Here is a 25,085-nt window from a genome sequence, read left to right on the forward strand (position 1 = left end):
CCACCTGTCGGGTCCCTCTCTCTCTCCTTTCTCTCCTTCTTCCACCTCCGGACACTGCACGTCGAGGAGAGGAGGGCCGCCGGCACCGACGTTTGCCAGGACGACTCCGGCCACCTCCGTCAACACTCCGGCCACCGCCAAGGTCGGTGTGACGCGGTAAATCCATCCCGGTAGGAGGCGGGGCTGTGGGAGGGCGGGAAGGTGCGTGCCCACGGCCGTGATGGATGGCGGCAACCGCACGGATGGCCTGAGCGCTTCGGTGGCGGGAAGAGCAGCTGAAGGTGGGGAAGCACTCCGCCGAGGTCCGGTGGGGCTGCTAGAGATGGAAGAATAGGGAGAGGGGGCTGGCATTTGATACGTCCATTTTGCATCTTGCTTTCATGTTGATATTTATCACTTTATGGGCTGTTATTACACTTCACGGTACAATACTTAAGCCTTTTCTCTCTTATTTTATAAGGTTTACATGAAGAGGGAGAATGCCGGCAGTTGGTATTCTGGCCTGAAAAAGGAGCAAGTTTGAGATACCTATTTTGCGCAACTCCAAAAGCCGTGAAAATCAATGAGGAATTATTTTGGATTTTATAAAAAATACTGGGCGGAAGAAGTACCAGAGGGGAGCCACCAGGAGGCCACAAGCCTGCGAGGCGCGGCCTACCCCCCTGGTCGTGCCTAGGTGGCTTGTGGGCCCCTTGTTGCCCCTCTGGCTCCCATCTTTTGCTATAAGGAGGGTTTCGTTCTAGAAAAAAATCAAGAGGAGGCTCTTGCGACTCCGATTGGTACTTGTAAGGTTGCTAGTAGTTTTAATTACTCTTTGTAGTTGTTGCTAGTTGGATTACTCGGTGGAAGATCATATGTTTAGATCTCTAATGCTATTCAATACCTCTCTGGTCATGAACATAATTATGCTTTGTGAGTAGTCACTTTTGTTCCTGAGGACATGGGATAAGTCTTGCTATAAGTAGTCATGTGAATTTGGTATTTGTTCGATATTTTGATGCGTTGTATGTTGTTTTTCCTCTAGTGGTGTTATGTGAACGTCGACTACATAACACTTCACAATTATTTGGCCCTAGAGGAAGGCATTGGGAAGTAATATGTAGATGATAGGTTGCTAGAGTGACAAAAGCTTAAACCCTAGTTTATGCGTTGTTTCATAAGGGGCTGATATGGATCCACTAGTTTAATGCTATGTTTAGACTTAGTCTTAAATCTTCTTTCGTACTTGCGTATGCTTGTGAGGGGTTAATCATAAGTGGGATGGTTGTCCAAGTAAGGGCAGCACCCAAGCACCGGTCCACCCACAGATCAAACTATCAAAGTAGCGAACGTGAATCATATGAACATGATGAAAACTAGCTTGACAGAAATTCCCATGTGTCCTTGGGAGCGCTTTACCTCCTATAAGAGTTTGTCCAGGCTTGTCCCTTGCTACAAAAGGGATTGGGCCACTTTGCTGCACCTTTGTTACTTGCTACTTGCTACGAATCATCTTATCACACAACTATCCGTTACCAATAATTTCAGTGCTTGCAATGAATACCTTGCTGAAAACCACTTGTCAGTTCCTTCTGCTCCTCGTTGGGTTCGACACTCTGACTTATCAAAAGGACTATGATAGATCACCTACACTTTTGGGTCATCAAGACTCTTTTCTAGCGCCGTTTCCGTGGAGCGAAGCGCCTTTGTAAGTGGAATTTGGTAAGGAAACATTTATACAGTGTGTTGAAATTTATTGTCACTTGTCACTATGGAAACTAATCCTTTGAGGAGCTTGTTCGGGGTATCTTCACCTCAAACGGAAGCACAAGGAGTTGCTCCTCAACCTACTGCACCTACTGAAAATATTTGTTATGAAATTCCTTCGGGTATGCTAGAGAAACTGTTGGCTAATCCTTTTACAGGAGATGGAACATCACATCCCGACTTGCATCTAATCTGTGTAGATGAAGTTTGTGGTTTATTTAAGCTTGCAGGTTTGCCCAAGGATGAGATCAAGAAGAAGGTCTTTCCCTTATCTTTGGGGGATAAATCATTGACATGGTATAGGCTATGTGATGATACTGGATCATGGAACTACAACAAATTGAAATTGGAATTTCATCAAAAGTTTTATCCTATGCATTTGGTACATCGTGATCGGAATTATGTCTATAATTTTTGTCCTCATGATAGAGAAAGTATCGCTCAAGCTTGGGGGAGGCTTAAGTCAATGTTATATTCATGCCCCAACCATGAGCTCTCGAGAGAAATTATTATTAAGAACTTTTATGCTCGGCTTTCTCATGATAATCGACCATGCTTGACACTTCTTGTATCGGTTCTTTTATGAAGAGAGATATTCACTTCAAATGGAATTTATTGGAAAGAATTAAACACAACTCTGAAGATTGGGAGTTTGATGAAGGTAAGGAGTCATGTATGAATCTTAAGTTCGATTGTGTTAATCCTTTGTTGAAACAAATACTTTTTGTGATTTTAGCGCTAAACATGGACTTGACTCTTAGATAGTAGCTTCATTATGTGAATCATTTGCTGCTCATATTAATCTCCCTAAATAGAAGTGGTTTAAATATCATCCTCCCTTAGAAGTCAATGTGATTAAACCCAATCCAGTTGAAGAGAAAGTCATTGCTTATAATGATCCTATTCTTCCTAGTGCTTACATTGAGAAACCACCTTTCCGTGTTAGAATAAAGGATCATTCTAGAGCTTCAATTATGATACGTAGAGGCTGCATTAGAACACCTACACCCCTGAGCAAATAAGAGTTGAACCTAGCATTGCTATTATCAAAGATCTCGTCTTCGACAATGTTGATGGCCATGATATTCACTTCTGTGAAGATGCTGCTAGAATTGCTAAACCTCATGCTAGAGACAAACATAGGCCTATTGTTGGCACGCCTATTGTTTCTGGTAAGATAGGAGATCATTGTTATCATGGTTTATGTGACGTGGGTGCTAGTGTTAGTGCAATACCTCAACCTTTATATGATGAAATTAAAGACGAGATTGCACCTGTCGATATGGAACCTATTGATGTCACCATTCACCTTGCCAATAGAGATACTATCTGCCTTTTGGGAATTGTTAGAGATGTTGAAGTCTTGTGTGGTAAAACTAAGTATCCTGCTCATTTTCTCGTTCTTGCTACAAAACAAGATAGCTGTTGTCCCATCATATCTGGCAGACCTTTCCTCAATACTGTCAATGCTCATATTGACTGTGAGAAGCAAACTCTCACTGTTGGATTTGAAGGTGTGTCACATGAGTTCAATTACTCCAATTTTGGTAGACAACCTCATGAAAAAGAGTTGTCTAGTAAGGATGAAATTATTGCCCTAGATTCTGTTGTTGTGCCTCCTACTGATCCTTTAGAGCAATACTTGCTTGAGCATGAAAATGATATGCATATGGATGAAAGGAATGAGATAGATAGAGTTATCTTTGAACAACGTCCTATCCTTAAGAATAATTTGCCTGTTGAACAGCTTGGAGATCCACCCCCACCAAAGGTTGATCCTGTGTTCGAGCTTAAACAGTTACCTGATACTCTTAAGTATGCTTATCTCGATGAAAAAGAGATATATCCTGTTATTATTAGTGCTAGCCTTTCAGAGCACGAATAAAATAAGTTATTGAAAACTCTGAGGAAGCACCGTGCTGCTATTGGATATACTCTTGATGATCTTAAGGGCATTAGTCCCACTCTATGCCAACATAGAATTAAAACCAATCCTGATTCCAAACCAGTTGCCGATCATCAATGGAGATTAAATCCTAAGATGAAAGAGGTAGTATGAAAAGAAATACTAAAGCTCCTGGAAGCAGGTGTTATCTATCCTGTTGCTCATAGTGATTGGGTAAGTCCGCTGCATTGCGTCCCTAAGAAGGGAGGTAGTACCATTGTCCCTAATGATAAGGATGAGTTGATCCCACAGAGGATTATTACTGGCTATAGGATGGTGATTGATTTTAGGAAATTGAATAAAGCCACTAGGAAAGATCATTACCCTTTGCCTTTTATTGACAAAATGCTAGAAAGATTGTGTAATCACACACACTTCTGCTTTCTGGATGGTTATTCTGGTTTCTCCCAAATACTCATCGCACATTCTGATCAGGAGAAAACCACTTTTACCTGCCCTTTCGGTACCTTTGCTTACAGACGTATGCCTTTTGGCTTATGTAATGCACCTGCTACCTTTCAAAAATGTATGATGGCTATATTCTCTGACTTCTGTGAAAAGATTGTTGAGGTTTTCATGGATGACTTCTCCGTTTACGGGTCTTCTTTTGATGATTGCCTCAGCAACCTTGATCGAGTTTTGCAGAGATGTAAAGATACCAACCTTGTCTTGAATTGGGAGAAGTGCCACTTTATGGTTAATGAAGGCATCGTCTTAGGACATCAAATTTCTGAAAGAGGTATTGAAGTCGATAAGGCTAAGGTTGATGCGATCGAGAAAATGCCATCCCTATAGACATTAAAGGTATAACAAGTTGCCTTGGTCATGCTGGTTTCTATAGAAGGTTCATTAAGGACTTTTCTAAGATATCTAGGCCTCTTACCAATATCTTGCAGAAGGATATTCCTTTTGTTTTTGACGATGATTGTGAGGAAGCCTTTGAAATACTTAAGAAGCCCTTGATAACTGCACCTATTGTTCAACCACCTGATTGGAACTTACCTTTTGAAATTATGTGTGATGCTAGTGATTATTCCGTTGGTGCTGTTCTAGGACAAAGAGTTGATAAGAAGTTGAATGTTATTCATTATGCTAGTAGAACTCTAGACAGTGCCCAAAGAAACTATGCTACTACTAAAAAGGATTTTTAGCAGCCGTGTTTGCATGTGAAAAGTTCAGATCTTACATTGTTGATTCTAAGGTTACTATTCACACTAATCATGTTGCTATTAAGTATCTCATGGAAAAGAAAGATGCTAAACCTAGACTTATCAGATGGGTGCTATTGCTACAATAATTTGATTTGCATGTGGTTGATAGGAAGGGTGCTGAGAACCCCGTAGCAGATAACTCGTCTAGGTTGGAGAATGTTCTTGATGACCCACAACCTATTGATGATAGCTTTCCTGATGAGCAATTGAATGTCATCAATGCTTCACGTAGTACACCGTGGTATGCTGATTATGCAAATTATATCGTTACCAAATATATACCACCTAGTTTCACATACCAGCAAAAGAAGAAATTCTTCTTTGATTTGAGACATTACTTTTGGGATGATCCTCACCTTTATAAGGAAGGAGTAGATGGTGCTATTAGACGTTGTGTACCTGAGCATGACCAGGGACAGATCCTACAGAAGTGTCACTCTGAGGCTTACGGAGGACACCATGCGGGAGATAGAACTGCACACAAGGTATTGCAATCAGGTTTCTTTTGGCCTACTCTCTTCAAGGATGCCCGTAAGTTTGTCTTGTCTTGTGATGAATGTCAAAGAATAGGTAATATCAGTAAATGTCAGGAAATGCCTATGAATTATTCACTTGTCATTGAACCATTTGATGTTTCGGGTTTTGATTATATGCGACCTTTTCCAAAATCCAACGTGTATACTCATATCCTAGTTGCCGTTGATTACATCACTAAGTGGGTAGAAGCTATCCCAACTAGTAGTGCTGATCACAACACCTCTATCAGGATGCTTAAAGAAGTTATTTTTCCCTAAATTTGGAGTCCCTAGATATCTAAAGACTGATGGTGGTTCACATTTGATTCATGGTGCTTTCCGTAAAATACTTGCTAAGTATGATGTCAACCGTAGAATTGCATCTCCCTATCATCCTATGTCCAATGGTCAAGTAGAGCTAAGTAATAGAGAGATTAAACTAATTCTGCAAAAGACTGTTAATAGGTCTAGAAAGAATTGGTCTAAGAAGCTTGATGATGCACTGTGGTCTTATAGAACTTCTTATAAGAATCCCATGGGCATGTCTCCGTACAAAATGGTTTACGGTAAAGCATGTCATTTACCTCTTGATCTAGAGCATAAGGCTTATTGGGCAATCAAAGAGCTCAACTTTGATTTCAGACTTGCTGGTCAGAAGAGGTTATTTGATATTAGCTCACTTGATGAATGGAGAACTTAGGCATATGAAAATGCCAAGTTGTTTAAAGAAAAGGTTAAGAGGTGGCATGATAAAAAGGATACAAAAACGTGAGTTCAATGTAGGTGATTATGTCTTGCTATACAATTCTCGTTTAAGATTTTTTGCAGGCAAGCTTCTGTGTAAATGGGAAGGTCCTTACATTGTTGAGGAAGTAGATCGTTCCGGTGCCATCAAGATCAACAACACGGAAGGTAATTTCCTGAGAGTGGTAACTGGGAAAAGAATCAAGTATTTTATCTCAGGTACTCCCATAAATGTGGAAAGAAATGTTATTAATACCATAACTCCGAGGAGTACATAAGGGATATTTATCACCCTGTTTGAGACTCCAAAAATGAAGAGGTATGTGATTCGGTAAGTAAACCGACTCCAAAACTTTTCCAATAGCATTTTTCTCCGTTTTGGAATTTTTAGAAAAATAGAAAATTTAAAGTAGTCCGAAAAGCGCACGAGGAGGCGACAAGCCTGCCAGGCGCGGCCTACCCCCCTGGCCGTGCCTGGGGGGGCTTGTGAGCACCTCGTATGCCTCCCGGACTCTGTATTCTTGCGTAGTACTCCTTTTGGTCGGGAAAAATTCATTATATATTCTCCTGAAAGGTCTGACCCTCGTATCACGCAATTATCCTCTGTTTTCGTTTCGAGCCTGTTTTTGTCGCAGATTTAGGGCAAGGATGTTGTCTCAGGAATCTGTTGGGGAGAACGATCTCCCTCAAGTCTATGAAGAAGTAAATGCTGATCTGAAAAGAATGGAGGTCATGGAGGCCAATGAAAGGCTGCTTGAAGAAACTAAGGGCAAAATTAAGGAGGAGAATCCGGCGTTGGACGAAGGGCAATCTGTGCTCAACATGGAAGAAGCTGAGGAAGAGGATTTTCTTCAACCCTATCTCCACCTTTTACCTCCATCCTTGATCGAACTCTTGAGGTTATGTGAAATAACTCGTGTTCATAATACTTATCTCACCCGTGAAGTTGTTTTGCTGGATAAACATATCATCGAACTCCAAGGTATAAATTAAAGATTGATGGCCCTCTTGGAATCGAAAGACTAGACAACTCACCTTCGAAGGAAGACAACTAAGCACGGGTATGGGCAATCCCCTTGGCTTGTGCCAAGCTTGGGGGAGTTGCCCCGGTATCGTATCACCATCACATCTTTTGCCTTTTCCTTTTTCTTAGTTCGATCCTTTTTGGTTCTATCTTTCTCTAGTAGAATAAAGTTCTTAGTGTTCTAGGCTTGAGTTTTGCTTTGTGTCACCCCCAATGTATTCGAGCTCGTGAGTCATATAATAAAGAGTGTTTTAGTTAAGGGCCTTGACTCATGCCATGATCTAAAGAAAAGAATAATAAGAGAACAAAAGCATGAAAGATCATGTAATGATCTTATGGGAAGTGATGGCTTCACATATAAAAAGATTGATGATTGAAACTTGTTGTGGCTGGACAAACGTAGACCTTGGTCATTGTTGCAATTAATAGGAAGTAATAAAGAAGGAGAGGTTCACATATAAATATATCATCTTTGACACCATCTATGATTGTGAACACTCATTAAACTATTACATGCTTAGAAGTAGATGTTGGACAATGAAGACAACATAATGAATTATGTTTGCTTGGTTCCGAACAATGTTATATGATTAGAGATCCCTTAGCATATGACGATTGCTTCCACCTCATATCAGCCAAAACTTCCGCACTAAGTAGAGACACTACTAGTGCATCCATAAACCTTCAACCCAGTTTTGCCATGAGAGTCCACCATAACTACCTATGGATTGAATAAGATCCCTCAAGTAAGTTGTCATCGGTGCAAGCAATAAAAATTGCTCCCTAAATATGTATGATCTATTAGTGTGTGGAAAATAAGCTTTGTATGAAACTGTGATGAGGAAGACATAAAAGCGACAGACTGCATAATAAAGTTCTTTATCACAGGAGGCAATATAAAGTGACATTCCTTCGCACTAAGAGGTCACACATCCAAACCACAAAAGCGCATGACAACCTCTGCTTCCCTCTGCGAAGGGCCTATCTTGTACCTTTACTTTTTGTCCTTAAAAGAGTCATGGCGATCGACACCAATTCCTTATTTCGCCTTTATCTTGGCTAACGTCATGTGCTAGGGAAAGATCTATATTCATATATCAACTTGGAAGTAAGTATTCATGAATTATTATTGTTGACATTACCCTTGAGGTAAGTAGTTGGGAGGCGAAACTGTAAGCCCCTATCTTTCTCTGTGTCCAACTGAAACTTTGATCTCATGAGTACCACATGAGTTTTAGCAATTGTAGGAGACGAAAGGATGATTGAGTATGTGGATTTGCTTTACAAGCTCTTATTTGACTCTTTCTGATGTTAAGATAAATTACAATTGCTTGAATGACTGAAGGCTATTGGTTGTTAATTCTCAATAAGGTTCTTGATCCATACTTTACTTTGTGAAGGAATTGTCACTTTAGCATAAGAGATTATATGCCGATATTGATGTTTTGATTATGATCATGATGCCTGCATGTCCGCATTTTGTTTTTTCGACACCTCTATCTGTAAACATGTGGGCATATTTATTGATCTCGGCTTCCGCTTGAGGACAAGCGAGGTCTACGCTTGGGGGAGTTGATACGTCCGTTTTGCATCATGCTTTCATGTTGATATTTATCCCTTTATGAGCTGGTATTACACTTCACGGTATAATAGTTATGCCTTTTCTCTCTTATTTTATAAGGTTTACATGAAGAGGGAGAATGCCGACAATTGGAATTCTGGTCTGAAAAAGGAGCAAGTTTGAGATACCTATTATGCGTAACTCCAAAAGCCGTGAAAATCAACGAGGAATTATTTTGGATTTTATAAAAAATACTAGGCAGAAGAAGTACCAGAGGGGAGCCACCAGGAGGCCACAAGCCTGCCAGGCGCGGCCTACCCCCCTGGTCGTGCCTAGGTGGCTTGTGGGTCCCCTGTTGCCCCTCTGGCTCCCATCTTTTGATATAAGGAGGGTTTCGTTCCAGAAAAAATCAAGAGGACCTTTTCGGGAGGAATTGCCGCCGCCACGAGGCGAAACTTGAGCAGAACCAATCTAGAGCTCCGGCAGGGCCGTCCTGCCGGGGAAACTTCCCTCCCGGAGGGGGAAATCGTCGACATCGTCATCACCAACACTCATCTCATCGGAGGGGACTCATCTCCATCAACATCTTCATCAGCACCATCTCATCTCCAAACCCTAGTTCATATCTTGTAACCAATCTCCGTCTCGCGACTCCGATTGGTACTTGTAAGGTTGCTAGTAGTGTTAATTACTCTTTGTAGTTGATGCTAGTTGGATTACTCGGTGGAAGATCATATGTTTAGATCTCTAATGCTATTCAATACCTCTCTGGTCATGAACATAATTATTCTTTGTGAGTAGTCACTTTTGTTCCTGAGGACGGGATAAGTCTTGCTATAAGTAGTCATGTGAATTTGGTATTCGTTCGATATTTTGATGTGTTGTATGTTGTTTTTCCTCTAGTGGTGTTATGTGAATGTCGACTCGATAACACTTCACCATTATTTGGGCCTAGAGGAAGGCATTGGGAAGTAATAAGTAGATGATGGGTTGCTAGAGTGACAGAAGCTTAAACCCTAGTTTATGCGTTGCTTCGTAAGGGGCTGATTTGGATCCAATAGTTTAATGTTGTTGTTAGACTTAGTCTTATTTCTTATTTTGCAGTTGCGGATGCTTGCGAGAGGGGTTAATCATAAGTGGGATGTTTGTCCAATTAAGGGCAGCACCCAAGCACCGGTCCACCCACATATCAAACTATCAAAGTAGCGAACGCGAATCATATGAACATGATGAAAACTAGCTTGACAGAAATTCCCGTGTGTCCTCGGGAGCGCTTTACCTCCTATAAGAGTTTGTCCAGGCTTGTCCCTTGCTACAAAAGGGATTGGGACACTTTTCTGCACCTTTGTTACTTGCTACTTGCTACGAATCATCTTATCACACAACTCTCTGTTACCAATAATATCGGTGCTTGAAGAGAATACGTTGCTGAAAACAACTTGCCATTTCCTTTTGCTCCTCGCTGGGTTCGACACTCTTACTTATCAAAAGGACTACGATAGATCCCCAACACTTGTGGGTCATCAGCATTCTGTGAATTTAGCAGGGGAGGGGCGGTGGCCATGGCGGCGATTGGAGGAGAGGAGAAGAGGAGGAGCTCCGACGGGTGGACGGGGAGGACCAGAGGAGCAGGGAGACGAGAATGGATGAGCTCAGGTGCTCGAGGAGGGATCGGGCCGCGACTATTTATAGCCGGCCGACGACTAGCGGATGAGCACGACGCCGTGGCATCCTTATCACCGCACTGGAGCTCGCGGTGAGCTGGCTGGCATCATCCTGGCATCGGGGAGCGGCCGACCTGACGGGCATTTACTGCGACTCGACGGTTCAGGGAGGAAGGAGCCAACAGAGAGGAAGACGACGAGGTTCATGGGTGGACAGAACCGCGGTGGTGATTTCTGTGGTGCGATGAGAGGGACTGAGGAGGGGGAGAAGGATCCAAAGTGGGCGCGAGGACGCTCCAGAGCTGATAGACCCGCTCCGGTGGCCCAAGCTTGATGGGTGGATGATGGCCGAGGGCCCCAAGATCCAGAGCGCGCCGGATGGTAGGCCATCCACGTGGTCACCGCTTGCATTGGCACACACAGTGTGACTTGGTCTGGCACACCTTGTCCCATGCGTCGACCTAACATCCAGGAGTGACCCCATGCCTCTCGTTTGGTCCAAATTCTGCTTGAATGAGGTTGAAGACTCTGGAGACAATCTTGCCAGCAGGTGCTTGAAGTGATTTATGAGAAATTGGCTATGTGAAACAAGCTGGATTTTGGCATGGAGTAGCCGTCTACTAAGGTGGTCATTATGCCAAAATTAAAGAACCAATGGACCAGTGCAGATGGTACTTCCTTTGTACACTTACAAACTGGCCAAAAATGGAAAAGAATTTTCTGGGACAAATTGGCTAGATGAATTTGGCTCAAATTTGGTGGAGAGGGTTTATTTGAATATATGGAGATGCTGGAATAAATTCAGCTCATTTGGGAGTGCCTACATGGTACTTCCTTCACAAAGCTTCCAAATAGGCAGAAACTTAGGAGAATTTCTTGGACAACATTGAAGAATGGGATGGAGCTGATTTTAGGTATTCACCAGTGATTTAACAATATAAACCACCATGAAAAGTTTCAGCTCAAGGAGATCAAGGAATAGAGCACTTCCTTTGCAAATTTACCAACTGGATAGAATTTGCAATTTGATGTTGTGCTCAAAATTTGAATTAGGGAACTTGGGATTTTGATGGAAATGATGAAGATATGGATAGGAGAAGCTCCACAATGTATTTGGGATTTTTCCTGACTACTAAAATGGTAGTTCCTTTAGAAAGTGCTCAAAATGCAATATTGGCATTAAATAGGAAAATGCAATTTTCCTTTTTTCTATGATGGCCAATAATTTATGGGAGCTCAGTATGATCACAAAGAATATCTTCACAAGTTTTCATAAGCTTTGGAGATGGATATCTATTTTCCTAGATTTAATTCCTTCATCTCACAGAACAAGGAATTAATTATAAATGATACATATGGCAAATGACTTAGCAATATTTTTGCATATCCAGGGTTTAAAGATAGGGGATGATCATTGGGAAAAGGTTTGGGAGGCAACATGGCAAAAGAAATTGGGGTTCCTTTGAAACAGGAGAGATCATGATTTCCCTTCCGGCAATTCGGAAGGTAGGGTTTTGACGGCGAAACCCCGAGAAAAGGTCTTGGGTGGAAAGGGTAGATTGGGAAGAATTTAGGGAAGGCAAGGCTAGATGACCATCTTCACATACCCAAGAGCGAAACAAGTCCGATAACATCGAGAAAATGGACGGGGTCACACCCCGTAAATGAAAAAAAATCAGGGAGCGAAAACCAGGGTGTTACAATCCTGCTATTAGTTATTGACTAGAGAGTGTCTGAGGTCATGTCTGCATAGTTCTCGAACCCTCAGGGTGTGCACACTTAAGGTTCGATGACGTTTCAATATAGTTGAGTTATATGTGTTGGTGACCGAAGTTTTGTTTGGAGTCCTTGATGAGATCCCATATATCGCGAGGAGTTCCAGAATGGTCCGGAAACGAAGACTGATATATAGGAAGTTGGTATTTGGATTCCGGAAGGTTTTCAGGCATTGGCGACAGTGTACTGGGAGTGACGAATGGGTTCCGAGGGCCCACTAGGTGGGCCCACCATGACCCAAGGCATCCACATGGGTTTATTGGATGCACAATAAGGCTTAATGGGCTGGCAAGTCATCCAAGGATATCCCATGAGGAAAAAGGTGGAAAATCCAAAAGAGGTGGGCAATTTAGGAAGGAGTCCTAATCCAAGTGGGATTGGAGGAGGACTCCTCCCTCCTCCACTTTGGCCGACCCAAGGGAGCCTCCCTTCTGGCGCAAGGCTGCCTCCTCCCTCCTCCTATATATACTAGAGGTTTAGGGATTTTTGAGACACAACTTTGCCACGTGCAACCCTAAACCTCTACTTCGTAGTTCTTCCTCTAGATCGGATTTCTGTGGTGTTTAGGCGAAGCCCTAGAGGAATAAATCACCACCACCATAGGAGCGCCGTCATGCTGCCGGGGAACGCATCTACATCCCTGTCTCTCTTGCTGGATCAAGAAGGCGGAGATCGTCATCGAGTTGTACGTGTGCAGAACGCGGAGGTGACGTCCGTTCGGCACTCGATCGGGACGGATTGTGGGACGAATCGTGAGGCGGTTCGTGGGACGGATCGTGGGTCGGTTCGTGGGACGGATCATGAAGACGTACCACTACATGAACCACATTTATTAATGCTTCCGCTTAGAGATCTACAAGGGTATGTGGACGTAATCTCCCTCTCGTAGATGATCATCACTATGATAGGTCTTCGTGTGCGTAGGAGTTTTTTTGTTCCCATGCTATATTCCCCAACAGTGGCATCATGAGCTAGGTTCATCCGTAGATTATATCTCGAGTAGAACACAAAAGAGTTTGTGGGTGTTGATGTTCAATTTGCTGCCCTCCTTAGTCTTTTGTTGATTCAGCGGTATTGTTGGATTGAAGCGGCCCGGACCTACTTTACTCGTACGCTTACGAGAGACCAGTTTCATCGACTAACATGCAACTTGTAGCGTAAAGATGACTGGCGGGTGTATGTTTCTTCAACTTTCGTTAAATCAGATTTGACCAAGGCGGTCCTTGGAGAAGGTTAAATAGCAAATTGCATATCACCGTTGTGGCTTTGCGTAAGTAAGATGCGGTCATACTAGACACCCATTGCAGCCACGTAAAACATGCAGAACAAATTAGAGGACGTCTAACTTGTTTTTGCTGGGTATGCATGTGATGTGATATGGCCATAGACATGATATGATATATTGGATGTATAAGATGATCATGTTGTAATAGTTAAATATCGACTTGCACGTTGATGTTACGGCAACCGGCAGGAGCCATAGCGTTGTCTTTAAACTAACATTTGTGCTTGCACATGCGTTTACTATATTGCTAGGTAGTAGCTTTAGTAGTAATAGCATAGATAGCATGACAACCTCAATGGCGACACAATGATGGAGATCATGGTGTGGCGCCGGTGACGATGAAGATCATGCCGGTGCTTTAGTGATGGAGATCAAGAAGCACAAGATCGTGGCCATATCATGTCACTTATGATTTGCATATGATGTTAATCCTTTTATGCACCTTATTTTTCTTAGAACGACGGTAGCATTATAAGGTGATCCCTCACTAAGATTTAAAGATAAAATTGTGTTGTCCCCGACTGTGCACCGTTGTGACAGTTCGTCGTTTCGAGACACCATGTGATGATCGGGTGTGATAGACTCAACGTTCACATACAACGGGTGCAAAACAGTTGCACACGCGGAACACTCGGGTTAAACTTGACGAGCCTAGCATGTCCAGACATGGCCACAGAACACAATACACCGAAATGTCGAGCATGAATCATATAGTTGATATGATCAACATGGAGATGTTCACCATTGAAGCTAAACTCAACTCACGTGATGATCGGACTTGAGTTAGTGGATTTGGATCATGCGCCACTCGAATAACTAGAGGGATGTCTATTTTGAGTGGGAGTTCTTAAGTAATATGATTAATTGAACTCATTATCATGAACATAGTCAAAAGGTCTTTGCAAATTATGTTGTAGCTTGCGTTGTAGCTCTACTGTTTTTAGATATGTTCCTAGAGAAAATTTAGTTGAAAGATGATAGTAGCAATTATGCGGACTGGGTCCATAAACTGAGGATTGTCCTCATCGCTGCACAGAAGGCTTATGTCATTAATGCATCGCTCGGTGTGCTCAACCTCGAGTGTCGTCTGTGGATGTGGGCAAAATTTGGAGTGTTCTGCACAGCGGCAAAAGCGGAACCCAAGTTGGTTATAACATCCTCTAGTTTGCCATTCCTAGCAGAATCATGACCTAGTTTTTCGTTAACTGTGGGTTCCCTCTCCTTTAAATTTTTTAAAGTCATTCCCACCTTGGATCCATACTTAGTGATTTGATTGTGGATCTTTTTATCCAAATTCTCAATGAGTTCGATCGTAGCAACTTTATTTTCGATGATATTCAGCCTACACATCACATGTTCCAGAGTTAAGGTAGTTCCATTAACCATGAGTGGGGGTGAGCCTACCAAATTTATTAAAGCACCGTAAGAATCAACGGTATGGCTACCCAAGAAATTTCCGCCTACGATGGTGAAGAACATACCTATTCCAAGGGGAAATACCCACATAAAAGCTGCGAAGTAGGACGGTAGTAGATTGCTTACGAGTAGATCTACTCTGAGCATTGCAAATCCGACACCAAGCGTCCTTTAAGTTTTCTTCCTCATTTTGTTTAAAATTGAGAACTTCGCTCTCGGGAGTATCGTTCGAAGCGGTAGATCTAGCCATGAGGATAGGTAGACTATCCCACTCAAGCAGGCAGAAAGCAAGAGAAAGAAAAGGGCAAATGAAAAAGGCAAATATTTTTCAAAATTTTTGTTTATCAGAAGTGGGGCAGAGGAAAACGAGAGGCAAAAAAGTAAATGCAAGAGATGAGTTTGTGACACTTACTTGGATAAGCTTCACTTGATGCTCCCCGGCAACGGCGCTAGAAATTATTCTTGCTACCTCTTGAGCTTGCGTTAGTTTTTTCCCTTGAAGAAGAAACAGTGATGCAACACAGTAGCAGTAAGTATTTCCCTCAGTTTGAGAACCAATGCATCAATCCAGTAGGAGTATCAGGAGGAATCACCGATGTACAACAAACTTGCACCCAACGCTACAAAGGGGTTGTCAATCCCTTCACGATCGATTGCAAGGTGAGATCTGAAAGCGGAAAGTGCAACAAAGTAAAAGTGTAGGGCTGAAAATATGATATGAAGTAGACCCGGGGGCCATAGTGTTCACTAGAGGCTTCTCCCAAGATAGAAAATATTACGGTGGGTGAACAAATTACTATCGAGAAATTGATAGAACCGCACAAAGTCATGACGATATCTAAGGCAATGATCATACATATAGGCATCACATATGAAACAAGTAGACCGATACTTTCTGCATCTACTACTATTACTCCACACATCGACCGCTATCCAGCATGCATCTAGTGTATTGAGTTCATGACAAACAGAGTAACGCCTTAAGAAAGATGACATGATGTAGAGGGATAAATTCATGCAATAGATATAAACCCCATCTTTCTATCCTTGATGGCAACAACATGATGCGTGCCTCGCTACCCCTTTTGTCACTGGGTGAGCTCACCGCATGGTATAAACCCAAAACCAAGCACTTCTCCCAATGCAGGAATCATAGATCAAGTTGGACAAAAAAACCCACAACTCGAAGAGAATTACAAGGATATGAAATCATGCATATAAGAAATCAGAATAAACTCAAATAAGATTCATAGATAATCTGATCATAAATCCACAATTCATCGGATCTCGACAAACACACCGCAAAAGAAGATTACGTCGGATAGATCTCCATGAAGATCATGGAGATCTTTGTTTGAAGATCCAAGAGAGAGAAGAAGCTATCTAGCTACTAGCTATGGACCCGAAGGTCTATGGTGAACTACTCACGCATCATCGGAGAGGAAATCGTGTTGATGAAGAAGCCCTCCGTATCCGACACCCCCCTCTGGCAGGGCACCAGAACGTGCTCCAGACGGCATCTTGTGGAGACAGAAGCTTGCGGCGGCGGAAAAGTATTTTCGTGGATCTCTCTTGTGGTTTTGGATTTTTCAGAGATTTATAGGCACAAGAAGTAGGGCAGAGGAGCCACAGGGGGCCCACAAGCCTGCTAGGCGCGGTCCCCCTGCCCGTGCCTAGGGGGCTTGTGGCCTCCCCTGGTGCCCTGTGCCTTGGTTCTGAAGCTCCCTGCATATCTTCTGTTTCGGAAAAAAATCTTTTCGGAGGTTTTATTCCGTTTGGACTCCATTTAATATCCTCCTCTGAAAAGGGTCAAAAACACGGAAAATACAGGAACTGGCACATGGCACTGAGTTAATAAGTTAGTCCCAAAAAATATATAAAAGGCATACAAAACATCCAAAGTTTGACAAGATAATAACATGGAACCATAAAAAATAATAGATACTTTGGAGACGTATCAAGCATCCCCAAGCTTAACTCCTGCTCGTCCTCGAGTAGGGAAGTGATAAAGACTGAATTTTTGATGTGGAATGCTACCTAGCATATTTGTCCTTTGTAACTTCTTTCATGTGACATGAATGTTTAGATCCGTAAGATTCAAAACAATAGTTTGCTATTGACATGAAAACAATAATACTTCAAGCAAACAAGCAAGGTAATCATGAACTTTTGAAATAACAAGGACAAAGAAAATTATCCCAACAAAGTCATATAGTCTGGCTATGCTCCATCATCCCCACACAACTAATTTAAATCATGTACAACCCCGGTATTGGCCAAGTAATTGTTTTCGCACTCTTACTTTCTCAAACATTTTTCAACTCTCACGCAATACATGAGCGTGAGCCATCGATATAGCACTATAGGTGGAATAGAGTGTGGTGGAGGTTGTGAGATAAAAAGGAGGAGATGGTCACATCGGCTCGGCGTATCAAAGGGCTATGGAGATGCCCACAATAGATATCAATGTGAAAGAGTAGGGATTACCATGCAATGGATGCACTTAGAGCTATAAGCATGTGAAATCTCAATAGGAGAACTAGTGGGTGTGCATCCAACTTGCTTGCTCGCAAAGACCTAGGGAAATTTTGAGGAAGCCCATCATTGGAATATACAAGCCAAGTTATATAATGAAGATTCCCACTAGCATATGCTGGTGACAAAACAAGAGACTCTCAATCAAGAAGAACATGGTGCTATCATGAAGCACAAGTGTGGAAAAAGATAGTAGCATTGTCCCTTCTCTTTTTTTTTGTTTGGGCACTTTGGTCTCTTTCCATATCTCTCTCTCCCTCTCTTTTGTGTGGGCAACTTTGGCCTCTTTTTATTTATTTATTTATTTCCTCACATGGGACAATGCTCTAATAATGAAGATCATCACGCTTTAATTTACTCACAGCTCAATGCTTAGAACGATGAGGACTCTATAGGAAATGCCTCCAGCAGTGTACCGGGATGTGCAACGATCTAGCTTGGCGTATGACGTTGAAACATCTCGCTAACTATCTTACAATCATGCAATGGCAATATGAAAGTGACGACACATGTCATGAGACGGAATGGTGGAAGTTGCATGGCAATATATCTCGGAATGGCTATGAAAATGCCATAATAGGTAGGTATGGTGGCTGTTTTGAGAAAGGTATATGGTGGTTTTGTGTACCGGTGAAAGTTGCATGGCACTAGAGAGGCTATTAATGGTGGAAGGTGAAAGTTCATCTATACCATGGACTCACATTAGTCATGAAGAACTCACATACTTATTGCGAAAGTTTTTATTAGTAATCGAAACAAAGTGCTAAACGCATACTCCTAGGGGAAGGGTTGGTAGGTGTTAAGCATCGCCCGATCCCGACCGCAACACAAAGGATGACAATCAGTAAATCAATTATGCTCTGACTTCCTAACATAGAGGTTCACCATACGTGCATGTTACGGGAATCACTAACTTCAACACAAGTATTTCTAGATTCACAACACCCTACTAACATAACTCTTAATATTACCAAATCCATGGCTCAAAACTATTTGAGAGGAATCAAACTTCTCTTTCTAATCAATGCACATGAACATGGAAGTTTTATTGTATCCTCTTTGGGTGCCTATCACCTTTGGGACTACTTTCATAGCATAAGCCAACTACCAAGTTACTCAGAGAGAGCACTCTCAAAAAGATATAAGTGAAGATCGAGAGTTCTTATTTCTCCAAAATATGACACCGCCGTGCTCTAAAAGATCTAAGTGAAGCCCTTAGAGCAAACTTATCTAGGTCAAAAGATATAAGTGAAGAACATGTGAGCTAAATTGCCTAACTCAAAAGATATAAGTGAAGCTCAATGAGTATTCTAGCAAATTCACGATGAGTGCATGTCTCTCTCAAAAGGTGTGCAGCAAGGATGATTGTGACACAACAAAAAGAAAAGACTCCTATGATACACGACGCTCCAAGAAAAACACATATCATGTGGTGAATAAAAATATAGCTCCATGTAATATTACCGATGAATTGAAGACGAAAGAGGGGATGCCTTCCCGGGGCATCCCCAAGCTTAGGCTTTTTGGTGTCCTTGAATTTGGCTTGGGATTCCTTGGGCATCCCCAAGTTTGAGCTCTTTCCACTCTTTATCCCTTTGTCCATGAGAACATCACCCAAAACTTGAAAACTTCACAACACAAAACTTAAACAGAAACTCGTGATATCATTAGCACAAGAAAACAAACTACCACCTCTTGAGGTACTGTAGAAAACTTGATTTCTAATTATATTGGTGTTAGATTACTATATTCGCACTTTTCCATGGCTAATACCCCCCGATACTATCCATAGTTCATCAAAATAAGCAGTCAACACAACAAAAACAGAATCTGTCAAAAACAGACTAGTCTGTAGCAATCTGTATACTTCGTATACTTCTGTAATCTCAAAAATTCTGAAAAATTACGACAGTTTGGGAAATTCGTATATCAACCATCAGCACAAAGAATCAACTCAAAATCTACTTTTGAATAAAAATGAAAAGTAATTTCGTGAGCGAAAAGTTTCTGTATTTTTCCAGCATGATCAAACAACCATCACCAAACAACCATCACCTCGTTACCCCTTCTGTCACTGGGTGAGGTCACCGCACGGTATGAACCTAAAACCAAGCACTTTGACCAATGCAAGAATCATATATCAAGTTGGCCAAACAAAACCCACAACTCGAAGAGAATTACAAGGATATGAAATCATGCATATAAGAGATGAGAAGAAACTCAAATAAGATTCATAGATAATCTGATCATAAATCCATAATTCATCGGATCTCGACAAACACACCGCAAAAGAAGATTACATCGGATAGATCTCCATGAAGATCATGGAGAACTTTGTATTGAAGATCCAAGAGAGAGAAGAAGTCATCTAGCTACTAGCTATGGACCCGAAGGTCTATGGTGGACTACTCACGCATCATCGGAGAGGCAATGGTGTTGATGAAGAAGCCCTCCGTATCCGAATCCCCACTCCGGCAGGGCACTAGAACGTGCCCCAGATGACATCTTGCGGAGAGAGAAGCTTGCGGTGGCGCAAAAGTATTTTCGTGGATCTCTCTCGTGGCTTCTGCTTTTTTTGGAGATTTATAGGCGGAAGAAGTAGGGCAGAGGAGCCATAGGGGGCCCACAAGCCTGCTAGGCACAGGCCCCCCTCGCAGTGCCTAGGGGGCTTGTGGCCTCCCCTGGTGCCCTTGCCTTGGTTCTCAAGCTCCCTTCGTATCTTCTATTCCGGAAAAAAATCTTTTCGGAGGTTTTATTCTATTTGGACTGCGTTTAATATTCTCCTCTGAAAAGGGTAAAAAACACGGAAAAATAGTAACTGGCACTTGGCACTGAGTTTACAAGTTAGTCCCAAAAAGATATAAAAGGCATACAAAACATCCAAAGTTTGACAAGATAATAGCATGGAACCATAAAAAATTATAGATACGTTGGAGATGTATCAATAACATATCAAGGATAGATATGATGATCCTTGAGCAATTCATGATGTTTGACGTCGCGAAAGTAGAAATCAAATAGGAGCATCAGTTGTTGATGGTTAGTAAAACCACTAGTTTCAAGAAGGGCAAGGGCAAGAAGGGATAATTCATGAAATGGCAAACCAGTAGCTGCTCTAGTGAAGAAACCCAAGGTTGAACCTAAACCCGAGACTATGTGCTTCTGTTATGAGGGGAACGGTCACTGAGGCGGAGCTACCCTAGATACTTTGTAGATAAGAAGTCTGGCAAAGTCGACAAAAGTATATTGGATATACCTGATATTGATGTGTACCTTACTAGTACTCTTAGTAGCACCAGTGTATTAGATACCAGTTCCGTTGCAAAGTGTTAGTAACTCGAAATTGTAAGCTACACATTAAATGGATACTAGCAAGGGTGAGGTGATGATGTGTGTTAGAAGTTATTCTAAGGTTGATGTGATCAAACATTGCACGCTCCCTCTACCATCGGATTAGTGTTAAACCTAAATAATTGTTATTTGGTGTTTGCGTTGAGCATGAACATGATGCGATCGTGTTTATTGCAATACGATTATTCATTTGAAGAGAATAATGGTTATTCTATTTGCTTGAATAAATACCTTCAATGATTTATTGAATCTCGATCATAGTGCTACACATGTTCATAATATTGATGCCAAAAGATACAAAGTAGTAATGACAGTACCACTTACTTGTGGCACTACCGCTTGAGTCATGTTGGTATAAACGCATGAAGAAACTCCATGCAGATGGATCGTTTGGACTCACTTGATTTTGAATCACTTGAGACATGCAAATCATACCACATGGGCAAGATGACTGAAGGCCTCGTTTTCCAGTGAGATGGAACTAGAAAGTAACTTATTGGAAGTAATACATTTGGATGTATGCCGTCCAATGAGTGCTGAGGCACGCAGTGGATATCGTTATGTTCTTACTTCACAGATGATTTAAGTAGATACTAGTGTATTTGCTTGATGAGACACACGTCTGAATTATTGAAAGGTTCAAGTAGTTTCGGAGTGAAGTTGAAGATCGTCGTGACAAGAAGGTAACATGTCTACGATATGATCATGGAGATGAATATCTGAGTTGCGAGTTTGGTACACAATTAAGACAAATGTGAAAATTGTTTCACATCTCATGCCACCTAGAACACCATAGTGTGATGGTGCGTCCGAACGTCATAGCCGCGCCCTATTTGATATTGTGCACACTATGATGTCTCTTATCGAATTACCACTATCGTTTATGGGTTATGCATTAGAGACAACCGCATTCACTTTAAATAGGGCACCACGTATTTCTGTTGAGATGACACCGTATGAACTATGGTTTGGAGAAACCTAAGATGTCGTTTCTTAAAAGTTTGGGGCTGCGATGCTTATGTGGAAATGTTTCAGCATGATAAGCTCAAACCCAAAGCGGATAAATGCATCTTCATAGGACACCCAAAACAGTTAGGTATACCTTCTATCTCAGATCCGGAAGCAAAGTGTTTGTTTCGAGAAACGGGTCCTTTCTCAAGGAAAATTTTCTCTCGAAAGAATTGAGTGGGAGGGTGGTAGAACTTGATGAGGTTACTGAACCGTCACTTCAACCAGTGTGTAGCAGGGCACGAGAAGTTGTTCCTGTGGCGCCTACGCCAATTGAAGTGGAAACTGATGATAGTGGACATTAAGCTTCAGATCAAGTTACTACAAACCTCGTAGGTCGACAAGGTCGCGTACTGCTACATAGTGGTATGGTAACCCTGTCTTGGAGGTCATGTTGTTAAACAACAATGAACCTACGACCTATGGAGAAGCGATGGTGGGCCCGGATTCTGACAAATGGCTGGAGGCCATGAAATCCGAGAGAGGATCCATGTATGAAAACAAAGTGTAGACTTTCGAAGAACTACTTGATGGTCGTAAGACTGTTAAGTACAAATGGATCTTTTAAAGGAAGACAAACGATGATGGTAAAAGTCACCATTAAGAAAAGCTCGACTTGTTGCAAAGATGTTTCCGACAAGTTCGAAGAGTTGACTATGATAAGACTTTCTCACTCGTAGCGATGCTACAAGTCTGTTGTAATTATGTTAGCAGTTGCTGCATTGTTTATAAAATATTGCACATAGGATGTCAAAACATTGTTTCCTCGACATTTTCCTTGAGGAAAGGTTGTATGTGATACAACCAGAAGTTTTTGTCAATCCTAAGGATGCTAACAACTTAGCAAGCTCTAGCAATCCTTATGTGAACTGGAGCAAGTATGTCGGAGTTGGAATATACGCTTTGATGAGATGATCAAATTTTTTGGTTTATACAAAGTTTGTGAGAAACTTGTATTCCAAAGAAGTGAGTGGGAGCACTATAAAATTTCTGATAAGTATATGTGGTTGACATATTGTTGATCGGAAATAATATAGAATTTCTGGAAAGCATAAAGGGTTGTTTGAAAGGAGTTTTTCAAAGGAAGACCTGGATTAAGCTACTTGAACATTGAGCATCAAGATATATAGAGATAGATTAAGACGCCTAATAAAACTTTCAATGAAATGCATCTGTAACATCCCAAAATTATAAATTTTGGAATGTTAATATAATTATTAGATTAATTGTTTGTTTGTTTGAGTGATTGAAACTTGAGTGGAATTTGAAACTTCTCAAAAAAATGAGAGGGAATAAAATGACTTCCCCAAATTTTTCTATTTTGAATCCCTTTTCAATTTTGAGTTTGAATATTTTCAAAACCCTTTGATTAAAAAAATCAAACGAGAGGAGGAAAATGACCCTCCAAAATCAGAGACAATGTCTTGATTCAAATTTTAAGTATTTGCAATTTATTTGAAATTCAAATTCCTTTTCATTTTAAAGTTATTGCAAAAAAATAATTTTTTTAAAAAGTATATTTTTGGTTTTGAAAATATGTTCATGTTTTAGAAAATTTTATTCTGAAAAGTTTGATATATAATATGTTTATATAAAATGTTCTCTCTTTTTCATTTATACGTTTTTTCTTCTTTGTTTCAAAAACAATTGTTCGCTCGCAAAAAAAAAAAACCACGGCCGGCCGTAACGGCTCATGCGGCTGGCCAAAGTCTTTCAGCCCATGCGGCACTTCTTCTCTCTTTTTTCTATTTTCTCCTCTTTACGTATATGTTTAGTCCCACATTGCCTATCTATGGACCATTAGACCTCCCTTCCACCTATAAATATAGATCCATAGGAGCATCCAAAAAATCATCTATTTCGGGTTAAATCAATCTTTTGGTTTAACTAGATTTATTAAATAAAAATATTTTTTTCTTCTCTTCGGCGGGATTTCTCGAAGTCCTCTCCTCATTGGAATTAATTCTTACTCTGCATTCTAAAGGTATTTCTCTTCGTATTTTTTTATACTCCCGTAATTTATTATTTCTAGACTAGTATTCCTACACTAGTATACGGTAGAGTAATTAGATATATTATTTAGTCTTCTTATTTACACATTAGTATTAGAATTCTTTTAGACATAGCACTTTTCTTCCGTAAAACAGCTTGGCCCTGATTTTTCAAATAGCCATAATTTTTTACTCGTTTATCCGAATTAGATGAAACCAACGCCTAGAGTTTCGTCTTGATCCCACCTATCCGATGAACCTATCATATCAATTTTTTTGAAATTTTCAAATTTCGAAATTTGTTCATATTCATATTCAAACTTCTTTTGATCATATCTTTTCATCCGTAGCTCCTTTTGAGATGAATTCAATTGCGTCGGATTCGTATCAAAGTAGTCTTTCCGTTTGTATCATTAGTTTTAACTTTTCAACTTAAAATTTTGATCAAATCAGATTTATCTATTAGTGCCCAAAAGTGTTCACATCGTTTTAAGCCGATTCAATGTTATATTGACGTATTTGTATCTTTTGATCCGTTAGTTCAAATCTAGTAATTCTTTTTTCTACACGCTCATATTGATCTCCTATATCCAGTAGCATCATTAGTTTCGACCTTTGAACCTTACATATTTGAGCGATTCAAATTTGTATTCGAACATTCATTTGATCTTATCTTGCAAATCGTACCACCTTTTCAATTGATTCCTTTTACCCCTAAACACTCATGTGATATATTTTTGTACGTAACCATCGTACTTCAGTTCAACTTCTCTTGACCTTTTGAATGCAAATTCAATTCATACTTCAATTTGCTATAACTTGCGTTGTAGTGCTCCATTTGAAGAAATTCTTTCTACAAATAAATTCTTATGTCTTATACTATTTGTCAAACAACATTCTTGTTGTTCTCCCAATATTTTTGATCATCTCCCATAGTGTATGCAAGTCGAGCTTATATAGCGATAGTTCATCGTCCATTACCTCTTTTGATCTCATTCATATACCTTCACTTTACAACACACTTAGGACCTTTTTATTAAACCTTAGTACGTTGTTATTTTGCACCAAGACATTCTTTGTTCTTATGTTCTCTTGGTTCTTCCTTTTTGGCATGAATGTTTATTGAATGCTATTCATTTACGATAGATTGCTCGGAGTGTGGCGAGTATAATTATTAGGATTTTGAGAGCGATTATCTTCATCAAATAATACCAGGCAAGTCATTTGATCAGGTGTCACCTATGTTTTATGTATCGTAGTTCTACCATCCTATGCCCAATTGCATGCTGACTAGGTACTTGGAAATTATGGTT

The 25,085-nt window shown here is 40.9% G+C and overlaps 1 pseudogene; it reads right to left on the reverse strand.

Annotated features, from left to right (window-relative positions):
• Window positions 1-10,800, reverse strand: part of LOC123396807 — a 51,325-nt pseudogene extending 40,525 nt beyond the window's left edge.
• Between the last annotated feature and the right edge of the window lie 14,285 nt (window positions 10,801-25,085).

This window comes from Hordeum vulgare, chromosome 5H, assembly GCF_904849725.1.
Source record: "Hordeum vulgare subsp. vulgare chromosome 5H, MorexV3_pseudomolecules_assembly, whole genome shotgun sequence".
Taxonomy (NCBI): domain Eukaryota; kingdom Viridiplantae; phylum Streptophyta; class Magnoliopsida; order Poales; family Poaceae; genus Hordeum; species Hordeum vulgare.